Consider the following 14,146-nt stretch of genomic DNA (forward strand, 5'->3'; position numbering starts at 1 on the left):
ATAAAAAAAAAGTTATGAGTCGAGTCATATTGACCAGGCTGTCACTGCGGTCCCACTCCCGGGCGCGATCCCACTACTGCCCGCCACGGAGACTTTTGGCTGCTGGGTTTCCCCTCTGGCCCGGTTCGCCTCTCCCTAGCCAACCTGGCCATCCCGAACTCCTCCAGGATGCCCATATTGATGGCGAGCTTAGCGCGGACGCCCAGTCGACGTGAGTCCCGCACCAACAGGAACCCCCGCTCTCAGACCCTCCATCATAACTAGCCTCCGAGTAGCCGGATTACAGGAGCCGCCACACTCCCAGCTGACAACCGTTGCTACTATTCGTCTATTTTAGTCAAATCTTTGACATACTTCTTACAAAAAGAAGTATTTTAATGAAACGTTGTCAAAATTGGATTTTTTATAAATATATATTCAAACGATAACTTATCTGGATCTATTTTGCGATTGAAATATATACGTTTAAAGAAACAAATATGGCGTTTATCATATATATTGCAGCTAGATTAGACACACACACACACGTTTTGAAAGATGGTAAAGAAGAGTTACTATCGGTTGATAATATACGTCGTCTGCGTCTGTGCAGATAGTTCTAGTTGTTGCTGATAGATGGCATCTATCTGAAAAAGGAGGGCAATGGTATATGACAAGGAGAGACTTACATTGCTTGATGAGCAAAAAGCGCACTAGTGTGACAAAGAGATTTTAAACTTATTGTTCATCTCTATGCGGCACTATTTCAATATCCATAAAACGGTAAAGTTTTCATTTGCAAAAATATTAATTGAAAGAATTAATTTATGAACTTTTGCAGTATATCTTTTGTGTTTATATTCTAAACTTTAATCCTGTTAATCCTTCATTTCATCCATAAAATGCAGAAATAAAGATTTAAAATTTTTACTTGAAAGATCGAAACACTCGTTCAAATAATATGTATGTATACGTATGTATTTATTTTTTCGGCAAGTATGTGTGGAATTTGAATCGAAAATATCGTTAAAAGTATATAAAATAAGTTTCACAGTTTTTAACATGAATTTCCATTTAATCATTATTTATTTAATCAACAACTACATGTCTCACTATTACGCTTTTACACAAAACATATTTGATGAACTTATTCGTGATTCACGTTATATCAAATTAATTTATGAACTTATTAATTTATTATACTTATTATTAATTTATGAATTAATAATATAATATATTATTATATTACATAATTAGTATATAATTAATATACTTATTATTAATTTATGAAGTTCTGAATATTCTACAATTAGGAAAATTGATTTATGAAAATTCTATAATTAGTAAGATTTTGTAAGTAATAATCTATATGTACATATATAGTATAATAAAATCATTTTAAAAACGCATTTGCAATGCATCTTATAATCAACTTATATATATTTTAACAAATATTTCAAGTCTTACAATATTCTGATTAATTGATATTTTAATTTATCTTTATTCCTAAATGCTCAACGGTTACAAGGAATAAAACTGGATCTTTCTACCGTTGAACCACTTTCAACCGTCTGAACAATAGGAGAGGGAAAAAGAAAAATAAGATGAAAAATAAACATGTACGTTCACATGATCAACTGATTGAAACGCAAGTATTTCTTATATGAATTTTGTTAATATTAAACAAATTATAGCTACTTTAATAATAATAATAATTATTATTATTATTATTACTGCTCTAGTAATAATCTTTTAATTCTTTCCATCTTTAAACGGAAAATTCATGCTTAAAAGAGAATTGAAATTATGTAATTATCTGAAAATTATATGAAATTATGAAATTATCTAAATTATGATATATGATATTCTAAAAAATTTGTGCTATAACAGGATAAGCAAGAAAGACATGAAATTGTAGATTACATAATATATTTTGCATACTACTGCATTTCTCTTCAGAATGCTAATTTTTTTTGAAATATCTCGAAATATTGATGACTGATTGATTAATACAGAATGCTATAACAAAATTAATTTTGATATTGTTATTATGTATTGTATATTCTCATCATAGTATAGAAAAGTATTATGATAATATTGTCTTTGATGTCTCTACTACAGTTTAAGGAATTTGCTCTGTTGAAATTAAATTATATCTCGTAAACAAAGGCAGAGAGAATTTATATTTATATGAACTTTTTTCATTGCTTTTAAATATATCAACTCCAACAATCAGCTCCCGAAGTGGATGCATATTCTGTTACATTCTGTATATTAAATTCCATGGAGTACATTCTTTCTTTTGTAATTACAGCAATACATAAAAACATTATATTAAAATTATAACAATAAATCATATGGTCATTAGTTTTATTTATAATCGTTATTAAAAGAAAAATAAATTTTCTATATAATCTGTATGAATATTTTCTATAATAATTCCTCAGATAGATGATTTTTAATTCTGTTACATCTGCTGTTTACATAAACGGTAGTAATTACAATACATAATGCTTATGCATATGCGTTTCGCCTATTAAATACTGTAACACGTGTTCTACGTTAAATATTTCATATATTTTTGCACATTGTATGCCCGTCCTATGCAATTTTTGTAGCTCTGAGGTTTCAATTTCAAATAAAAGATGCAAAGGTCCACAGTAACGACAGATCTGTTGTTTTTTAATCATCTTATCTAACATATATTTTGCTTCTTAAATCAATGACAAAAATATAATGTTACTGTTGCAACAATTTCAGCCTTCGTAGATCAAAAGTGAATCATCTTTTTAATGTTGTAATTTGAATTTTCTTGCCCTGCTAGATTTGATTCTCACGAACTGAAACCTGCACCCTTGTCTATAGAACCTGAAAGAAAACGACCGTTACCATCTTTCCCCTCTTCGTAGTCATCATCCCTCAGGCTGTAGCGTATCCGAATACCCGAGCATCCCCTTTTTGCCAGCCCGGAAACAGGTAAAAATCTCGGTTCGCGCAACCTTCGACCCCGTGGGATCAAAGAAATAGGGTGTATTGTGCTGAGAAATTTTCTCACGCATGAGGAGAAAGGAAGGACATCGTAACGTATGCAGCCGTCGAAACGACTATTTAAGGGCTGCTGCTAGTACCGATCATCGTAGAAGTGTCTCGTAACTCAAGCAGGAGAGATTACAGTGTCCTAGAGGAAGGTCCCATCTTCCAGCAATGGTGAGTTCTGTTTCTGGCAATTTTATATACGGTCTTGGTGTTTCGATAGACTACGCAAAAATTTCACGATTTCGGATCATTCTTTTGTTCTGTTTTTTTTTCTCTTTAATTTATTCTTTAATTTATTTTTATGTTCTTACGTTTTTATTTTGATTCTCGTCAGCATTTAATCGTTTTCGTTGTTAGACGATGAAATTATAACAGATTAGAAGAAATGATAAAATTTGTGAACGTTCCCTCTTGAATGAGTCTGGAAATTCCAATTTGTCTGCTTGTACTCTTGCATCTCGGAAACTTGAATAGATTGTTAAGGATAATTTGAGATTTACGGTTCTTTCAAAAGATTGAATAAAGAAAATTGTCACAGAGTACCTTCCAAATATTTTACAAAATTAGTGATGAAAATTCTATTCATCAGCTTAAATTTTATATCAACTTCGTATGACCAGTGAACGAAATAAAAATTGCTGTTTCAAAAAAACTTGCAGTATTTTAGATTAATTTTGGAAAAATTTAAGTCAAAGAACATTTTATTTCTGAATAAATAAACAATATCTATAAAATTTGTGCTCATATTTTGGACAGCTCTTGCAGAACATTATAGCACATAAAATATTCTATTTGATACTAGAAATAAAATAGTAATCATTTAGTGGATCTGTTTCATACATTTCCTTTACGTAACTATGAATCCTCTCATAGATAAATAAAATTCAAATCAAACCCAATTTAATTCTTATACTGATAATTCTTATATCATACATTATAGCATATAACGATTTCACTGAATAAATGTAAACTTTTTAAGATTTGCATTTTAGATTAGTTGCTCTGTAAAACTCTATGAATAATAAATTCACCATATTGTACTTTATAGTTTGGAAGTGCACAACCAATTAAACATAAATGTTTAAGACTAATTTCTGAGTAAAATTTAATATAAGTAAATAATACAAATGATCCAATCTGAGATATACTTTGAAATAGAACAATACGCTTGGAAATAAAGAAAAGATTCCTGTCATTTGATGTAAATAAATAATCGGTCATAAATCGTTTTAATTATAACAGCGAGACTTATAATAATGATAAGATGTTTTCAAAATATTTCAAGAAAAAAGTCAAGGGCTGAACGAATTACGATTTAATGATTCGGTTCTGTCTTTGAGAAAGGTATGAAGTAAAAGATTGTAGAAAATATTTTATTCATCATCTTCTCTCATATAATTCAATAATTCTTTGAAATATTTTGGAATATCTACTAATAACAAAAAGGAAAGATCACGAAAATTTAAAAGATAATATTGGACTTGATGTTGTTCATGTTTCCATGTTTCCATGTAGTGTGCATTCTAAACAATAGCATTGGATCGGAATTTGCGGAATCATTTATTTTTCTGTATATTGCACAGATTTATTGAATCTCACACATTTGATAGAAGGTCGTATAAAAAAATAGATTCATGTTCCTTAAGACACTAGAAGTATGTAAACTCTGTGAACTGAATTGAATAGAATAGACTACAAAATTATTATATTAGAATAAAAAAATTATATAATAATTCATTTAAATGCAATCTAATAAAATTCTTATTGAACTACTATTATTGAATTATCCGTGTACTAAAAATTTATATTCCTCATATTAATATTTAAAATCATTCCAAGTATTGTTTAGTCATTAGTTTATGGTACATGTGCAACAACAGATCTACCCTCCATTCTCAGAACTTAATATCGCTCACCAGATGTTCCAAGTTTCTTCTCTGCTGTAGCTTCTTTCAGTTTATATTATATGATACGATAGGAATCGCACTATTAAAAATCAGTAAACCAATTTCTATTGTAGTGGTACTTTCATTATTGAAATCATTCCAGTTCGTATTATACATATACGATTTTTAACATTTGCATCAGAGCATGACTCTGCAAAGTATAAAGAAAGAAAAGCATGCACTTACGAAACATTTACAACTTGTGCATATAATTTTATAGAAATATTGAAAATAACAAAAAAAATGACTCAATAACTGATTTCATTTTTCAATATATACTTCAATGCTTCTTTTAACGTGAACTGAAAATTACTGAAACATTGAAATCACTTATTAAAAAAGTAAATAAATCTTTATAACAATAAGAATCGGTATTGAAAAGAAAAGATATTGATAAAGTGTTATTAATAGATTGTAAATATTTATGAAATCTAAAATTTGTTTTAAAAATATCTTACAAGTGTTATATTTTGTATATTCTATATATTCTTACATATTAGTTTTCCCGTGAATGCATAAAAATCTGCAGTATAATCACCAAAAACAAAATGCAAATTGGAAAAACTTTTGCAATCGTAGAAAACGACTTATAGTACAGAATTGTAGTTTTTGCGATGAAATTTTTAAATCAAATTCTATTCCAATAAATGTTTATTATACAACGCATCTATAATATTCTTTAAAGTCTGTAGAATATGTTTCATATGGATATTTACCTATTTAATATAATATGAGCACTCTCGATAAGGTTCCATCTAGAAATTAATAAAAATTCTATCCAACAAAATTTCTGAATTTAAATCTCTCTAAAATACTGCAATACAAATAGTTCCATTTTTGTATTTTCTGATACCTAAAAAGCAAAATAATTTTATTAATAAATGTGTTCAATTTGGACCTCATCTGTAATCACTCAATTGCAACCACCACAATCCGTTTTTATTATTTCAAACTACTTTTTCGTATCAGTTGTTATAACTGCATGAAACTAAAAAAATTATTTCTACAAGACGAGACGTTTTATTTCTTCATTTTGTTTTTGTTTATCTAAAATATTACTTTCGCTCGGCCCTACTCTATCCAGGCACTAAGATCCGATTAAAATTTTTTCCAAATTTCAAACCGCTCCATTTATCAACCATCAGATTCAATCAAGAATTTTGAAAATTCAAAATTTCCAAATTTCTTATTCAATCTTAATCATTTTATTCAATTCTGTCAACAAAACAAGTTAATATTTTATTAATATTCGTTACTACTTCTCAAACAGTTCCATTACAGATTTTAAATTAATATAATCACAAATCAATACAATCAATCGTGCAGTTCATATTTCCAAATATCGTCAAAAATTTAGCTTACAATTCTTTTTTGGTTCAACGAAATCACTATGTGTAGAATTGAAATTGGATTTCAAACTTTGCCACAAATCCTCAAATTTTGTCACAAATTCAGATCCATCTAAAATTTTTTCTGTTTGAAGAATATCCAAATTTTTATTGGCTGTGCACTGGAGAAACTAAAATTTAAATAATTATGATAATCCAATACTATAAAATGATTCTAATTCTACATCAACGAGATGTTTATTTTTTGTTTCGATCATACAATTTCAGATCAAGTAGAAAATTTATCACTTATGAGGCAGTAAAATTATTATAAACCAGAAATGCATTCATTATTTTTGTAGCAAAAATGACCAAATCTCTTGTTGTATTACATGTATTTATAAATTTGATTAAATTAAATAAATTCAGATTGATCTTCAAGTTACAATTCATTTGTTTAAATAAGAGAAATATAAAATAACAACTTAATGACCAACTGATGTACATTTCGTACAAAATTCAAAATATTCATTAGAAGAGACAAATATTGCGAAAATAGTACGACAAGATAAATAATTGAATGTTATGCATTTAAGTCGAAGAGAATAACAATGAAACAGATACTTTTTATGTCAAACTGATAGCCTTGTTTTAATTGGAACGGAAAGAGTATACACGGAATACTAATGATAATAACCAAGATATATCCTGTATAATATAACATTCTACAATAAAACATTTGCACTCCAAAATAACAGATAATGAATGGTATGCAATTATGAGATAATCGAAGCTTATATTCTGCAAATTACATTAAAATTTGTTAAAGATTTTGCTGGTTTTAGTGTTATATTGTATAATTCTCAATGATTCTTTCTAATCAGAAAACAGTAAAATATTTAATAAAAAATAAAATTTTTAATTTTTAATAGATAACTTAACAAATTTTTATCTGAATTAATGCAAAGCAACAAAAATAGTAAAGAAGTATTAATACTATCAATTTTTTTAAATTTGCAACAGTGGATAACAATGAAATGATATATTATAGTACAGAAATTATATTACTGTAAAATTCAAATTCTAGTATACTTACAATAGATGACATTGAAATAAATGTTAAATAATAACAATCTCCATGATAATCTAATTAAATTTGTTCAAATTAATTTTAAAATTATGATTTGTGCATAGTTTTACAAATAAAATTAAATAAAAATATAAAAATGAAGAAAACGAAATTTCCTCAATACATTATCTGGAATAATTCATTTTTACCAGAATTATCCATTTTTTCTGTTTACGAATTAAAATTAATGAGATAAACTGGTCATTTAAAATTTTTTTATAGATCCATGTTTCCACAATCTCAAAATCTGAAAATATTTATCAGATCAATATAACAGAAAATATCACGTATAATTAAAATCACTTCAAGCTAATATTAATAACTAATTTAAAATTTCAAAATATTAATACTATCTACTGCAGTTCAATGAAATAAAGAAAAGCAATAACTTTGTTGAAATTTTGTTAATATTTTGTTACTGAGATTTAATATTACGCCAATCTAAATTAGTGATTTATTGTACTAAAAATGTATTAAAAATTTTGTAATAATACAGATGGAATATAAATGATTTTTATAGACATGTATTATATACATTATTTCCAAATGTTATCTCGAAAGATATATATATACACAATAGTACAAGGTAATCCAAAATAAATGATATATAAAATAGAATAAAAAGAAGCGTAATTACAACAGAATATATACCTCATATGGAAAAAACAGAAATTAAAATTTTCCGCATTGTTTGCATAATTTAACGGTGTCTCAAAGAAAAAGAATGCAAAACACGTAAAGATACTGAAAAGAATACGTACTTTTCATTTTCATGATTTCTTTTTACATAAAATTTTTAAAAATTCAAAATATTAAGAAGCATGAATCACCATTACAACCAGAAATTTTTATCAGCAGTGAAGAGGCATAAAAAAATTTAGATCATACTGAAAAATGCAGAAATAAACAAAATTTTAGCGTTTCTTCCAAAGCTGCATGATTGATTTAGATTTAGTTTCTTATTATCATCTGAAAACGTTATATTAAAATTTTTTTTATAATAAAAAGATGCCGGGAAACCATCGAAACTGAGTCAAAATAATAATGCAAAAATAACACATTATATATTTTATTGTTGCTTACTTTGTTATTTTTAAAATTACTTTTCGTTTTTTTATTCTTTATTTTTCTTACTATTTCTAAATTTCTAAATTTCCAAATTTTCCAAATTTTCCAAATTTTACTTCTAATGTTCAATTTGGCTTTCCGTTTTTGCTAACGCTCACACCCTTCCAGATCTTGAGGACCAGCTAAAGATGGGAATATCATCAAGGAACATCATTTCCAACATCATTCTCTGAAATAGAAGAAGAATAATAAAAAAGAATTAAGAAGTGTTTTAAAATGAAGAAATAGAAAGATCAAAAATGAACAAAATCAAATATGGCCAAATGTGGAAGAGAAAAAAGAAAAGAAGAAGAAAAATATGCTATTTATTGTGCTAATTATTATGACTGAAGTATGGAAGAATCAAAGAACATGTCAAGGAATCTACAGGATTCAAAGCACAAAATATTTTGAGAATATTTAATACAAAACAGTTGTTGAAAGAAGAAGAAAGAAGAAAATTGATTAAAAAAAAAGAAAAAAAGAAAAGAAAAAAAAAATAAAAATGACCCCACAACTGAATAATATCAGAAAATTGAAGAAAACTCAAAAACAGAAATAGGAAATCATGTTGTTAGGTCTTTTTGAATGTTTAAATTTATAATCTCAGCAAATTACTGCATTTTAAAGATGCGAATTAAAAAATAAAAAATAGTTTTTTGAACTTTATAAACTTTTGGAATGAAAACAAAAATATTCCGAAAATTTGAAAAAATATCTCAAAATTAATAAAACTCAAAACTTACATATTGAAATATTAATGTCAGAACAGAATCCAAAAACGAATAAGTTACATTTAAATTAAAACTTCCAGATACCTCAAGTAAAATTACAAAATTATTTAAAATTATCAGCTGAAACTGCCAAAAAAAAAAAAAGAAAATAATTGATTTGTTATCATTTACTTTTCTAAATTGTACCAAAAAAAGTTCAAAGTTCAAAAATAATGATTTAGTTGCCTTCTAAAATAATCAACTTTTCATACAACATTCTGTACATCAAACAGAATAAGAAAAATTTAATCAGTTTAGAGATTATTCTGGCCATATGAAATCCTGACTTTTATTGACTTCCAAAAACTTATAAAAATTGATTTTCCAAAAAATATTATTTTGTAAAAAGATATAACAGTAGATACAATTTTTCATTTTCAGTTAAGTAAATGATAATAATAAAAATTAATAATTGGAAAAATAAGTAGAGTAAAAAGTTGTTTTAATGTTGTAATGTTTTATGATCAATGAGCGAATTAGTGATTAAGTAATTGTTCTTGTTAAATAATTGATTCGTTATGTTTGCTCTTCGTTTGTTGGTCAATTGTTGATTTTCAAACGACGTTATAAAAATTCCTAGTTGTTTGTTAAAAAATTTAGTCGTTTAGTTTCTCTTTGTTCTTGTTAAGTTTTCTGTCCTCTCTTGTTTTCGTTAATGTTAACCTGCCAGCTGTTGAGTTGATGTTAATCACCCAGGCTTGAAAAATTGAAGTTAATGTTGATCCGAGTTGTGTTTTTGTTTTATGTTTGAATGATTAAAAAAAAAAGAGGACATATTTTATGTTAAAAGTATTCCATTTTTACACATGAGACATCAAAGAATGAATTGTGCGTAAAAATGGTTTATATGTACTTTTCGCGTGAAATATGCATGTTTGAACGAAGTTTCACACGGACATTCTATTTTCTTTTATGATTAATTAAAAAAAATCTGTTTTCCCCATTGTTCATTGTTTCGTAGAAAACAAATTTTTTTTACTGTTGAGTTTTATTAAAAATTAAGTTAATCATTGACTTAAAAAAAAAAGAAGAAAAAAAAGAGAAGAATTTGTTTAACTTTAACGAAGAAAAAACAAAATCTGAAAAAAAAAGATATTTAGTTCTTTATTTCACTTTTTTGTCTTTGATTCTCTGCTTTTTGGTTTTCACCATTGTGCCTTCAATAACATTAATAATTTATTCATGGTACTATAAATTTCCCAACGAATGACTTACAGTATACTTACAGTAAATATATAAATATTATGTCACGCGATACGATATATAAATGAATTAATCATCTGTTTAATTCATTTATTTATTTATTTGATTCATAAATTAACAAATTGTAATTTTAAGATTAAGATATCATTATTTGTTTATTTAACTGTACTCGTCCACAATTACCGAACGATTGAATTATAAAAATTAATTGATTCATTTGTTCGATGATTGATTATCTAATTTTTAATTGTGTGTCAGTTTCTCGAACAATTATGTTTTTAACCATATGTACTCAATAAAATGCTAATCTAAGAATCTGAAGAAATTGTATCCAGTGAAGCAATTGCGGGATTACTTATCTGTAAATTCGTGTGATTAATCGATGTAATTTGTAATTAATATTTTCAAATAGAGTGTGTGTACGAGTGAATTTTTTACCTCTATCATTAATTTGATTTTTCGATCTTGATGTAAACCTTGCTTGCGAACATTAATGAACAACGAGAGAAGAATTGACTAAGTATGATTAAGTGTGTATGATCCATGTAATTAAATACTTTCAACGTTCTGTAAAGTATTTAATATACTTATGTATCCTACGAAAAAAAGTTACTTGTACAATTAACTTTACTCGATCTTTTTTTTTTTATTACTCATGCAAATTGTACCTTAAGTAAATATATTACTACTCGTAATGATTTTATTCGATTTGTACTGACATAAACCAATGATTAAAAAAATTTCATTAAAATTTTTCAAATAAAGTTAATGTGTAGAAACTAATGACAAGAGTTTTTTTATAAGTTTATATAAGAATCTTTGATCTACAATCCTAGAGACCAGATGATTTTTGCAGAATATATTTTTATAAATTTTGTTGAAAAATTATGCCACGACCAATCACATTTTTTTAAATATTTCATTGGATATGTATCAGTCTTATTCAAATTTTTCCATGTTATAACAGCAAATTGAAAATGCAAAATGTAATCAATATTTATAAATATACAATTTTTACCTACAATCTTGTAATAATGTATTAATGTATTCCACGAGTTGATATTTACTTCTTCCGTTAGAAACAACTGTTTAAAGCAGCTTGGTTGTATTATACAGGTGTTTCGTAACTCGTGGGACCCACTTCGGGAGCTGATTGTACATAATAATGAAAAAAAGTCATATAAATATATGTTCTATCTGTCTTCGTTTATGAGATATAATGACTTTTCTGTTTTAATTACTTTTACAAAAGATGCTCAAAATGACCACCTTGTATTTGAAGACAAGCCTGCACTCGTCTTGTCATTGATCTAGTTACTCTCTCTATCATTCCTGATGTTTCTCGAATTTGTCGGAAGCCTTGATCTATTCTATTTCGTAGTATTTCAGCATTTTCAATCGATGTTGCGTATACAGTAGATTTTAAATGTCCCCACAAATGGAAATCTAATGGATTCAAATCCGGAGAACGAGCAGGCCATGCAACAGGACCTCCACGACCAATCCATTTATTTGCAAAGTGTTGATTTAAAAATTGCCTAGCCACTCGGCTAAAATGCGGCGGAGCTCCATCGTGCATAAACCGCATACGAATAATCTAATATCGACTGGAACTTCCTCGAATATTTCGTGTAAACGCGTGCTCAAAAAATCAACGTACTTTGTGCCTGTTAATTTCCATCAAGAAAAAAAGGTCCAATTAAAAATTTATCAATTATTCCTGCCCATACGTTTAAACTAAACTGGTGTTGATGTNCTTGAATGCACAATAACATGTGGGATTTTTCATCCCAATTATGATTATTATGAAAATTGAACATACCATCCCTGGTAAAACTAGCTTTATCAGTGAAAAGTATGGTAGATACAAAACTCTCTTCACGTTCACACATTTGCAGGAACCAAGTACAAAAAACCACCCTAAGTTGAAAATCAGTTTCAGTAAGTCCTTGTACTCGCTGAAAATGGTACGGGTATAATTGCTATTTTCGCAAAATTCTCCACACTGTCACATGTGCCGCATTTTCCGTTCTTGCTATTCTTTGAGTACTGTCTTCAGTATTCCTTTCAACATGATGGAGGACCCGTTCTTCAAATCTAGAATTTTTATCAATCGGTCTACCAGTGTATGAACTTCTTCTCTGGAAGCAACTAGTCTCTCGTAGACGTTCGTGTATTCTTTGAAATGTTTTCTTGTTTGGTATACGCCGATTGGGAAAATATTCCAAGTACAAACGTCTTGCTTTACTTGCATTACACATAGCGAGCCCATACATCAGATGCATATCTGTCATTTCTAAATTAGAATAACGCTACATTATTACTTCAAGCACGATATGTATACGATTATTAGAATTGAACTGATTTAGAGAGTATTGCGAAATTTGCTGAATCTTTAAATAGTCACACGAAAGATATCAAGTAAGTATTATTTGTAAATAGTGCGAATTTTTGCTTACGAACTATTGCGATCTATGGAAAGAGAGGCTGGACAGAGAGTATATTCCCTCTGTATATAAAATTCATTGTATCTCATAAACGAAAACAGATAGGACATATATTTATATGGCTTTTTTTCATTATTTTTAGGCGTACAATCAGCTGCCGAAGTGGGTCCCACAAGTTACGAAACACCCTGTATATGAATTTGTCCTTGAACTCTCTGCGATATAAAATTTTGTATTTATTCTAGATCCTCCATGGCTGAATTTAAAATTCAGATGATGTTTCTGAATATTTTTCAAGTTGAAGATTTATCGAAAATTCTGGTGACGGTGTGACTTGGCCGTAAGTGTCTAAAAGATACAAAGAAAATTAAAAAACTTGAAAAGAATTAAAAAATTAAGAATTAAAGAATTTAAAAAATTGGGAAGAAAACTAAAAAATTGAGAAAGAATCGAGAGAAGGAAATAAATACGGAAAAGCGTAGGACCAAAGGTAGAAACGGTCGGGAATCGATCGGTAGGATTGATAAAATAAAAAGGTAGGCCCGAAGATAGAAACAGTCGGAAATCGATCGGCAGGATTGATAAAATAAAAAGAAAAGACAAGGAGGGTAAGCAGAAACAAAACGATTCACGATAGAAGAAAAGATATGCAACAAGGACTTGGAAATCGGTCGTGACTGTACACAATTCTAAGCGGAAAAATGTGGTAACCGACGTGACCGTTCGATCGACATTCGTTGAATTTTTTTTTTTTTAGATATTACAATTTATTTTGTTAAATGTTCTTCAAGATTTAAATAAAAAATAGCCACGATACATTGGGGTATTACATTTCATAAGTGCCTTGTAATAATCTTTTTTTGTAAATATCAATTTATTAAACCAGGGAATTTACCAATCAAAGCATTTTAAAAATTACTGCTAATAGTTATATAATTTGAAGATTTGTTAATTGCAAAATGCACGCTTTTATTATAGACAGAATTTGTAAACAAACGTTTGTATTAGAAAGAAAGAAAAGAGACATAATAAATGAGCAATATTTGCAAATGATTGGAGCAAGATATTCTGAAACACAAATTTTAAAGAATAGATAGTATAAATGCTCAACAGTTCTTATAAAACTAATCATTAATGAATAAAACAATATTTTTTGAAGAAAGACTTTCTATTGGAAGTGTGAATGTGTGTGTATGGT

General features: G+C 27.8%; 2 long non-coding RNA genes across 2 annotated transcripts; one reads left to right on the forward strand and one right to left on the reverse strand.

The window, feature by feature from the left end:
- Positions 1-2,440: 2,440 nt before the first annotated feature.
- On the reverse strand, positions 2,441-5,102 carry LOC122532046. Its single transcript, XR_006307435.1, has 3 exons — positions 4,932-5,102; positions 3,327-3,480; positions 2,441-3,236 (listed from the first exon to the last, which is right to left on the reverse strand). It is a non-coding gene; the product is annotated as an uncharacterized LOC122532046 (long non-coding RNA).
- Positions 3,115-8,767, forward strand: LOC122532047. The gene is made up of 2 exons (XR_006307436.1): positions 3,115-3,186; positions 8,655-8,767. It is a non-coding gene; the product is annotated as an uncharacterized LOC122532047 (long non-coding RNA).
- Positions 8,768-14,146: the final 5,379 nt, after the last annotated feature.

Source organism: Frieseomelitta varia, unplaced genomic scaffold (genome assembly GCF_011392965.1).
Source record: "Frieseomelitta varia isolate USP_RPSP 00005682 unplaced genomic scaffold, Fvar_1.2 scaffold_433, whole genome shotgun sequence".
In the NCBI taxonomy this organism is placed as follows: domain Eukaryota; kingdom Metazoa; phylum Arthropoda; class Insecta; order Hymenoptera; family Apidae; genus Frieseomelitta; species Frieseomelitta varia.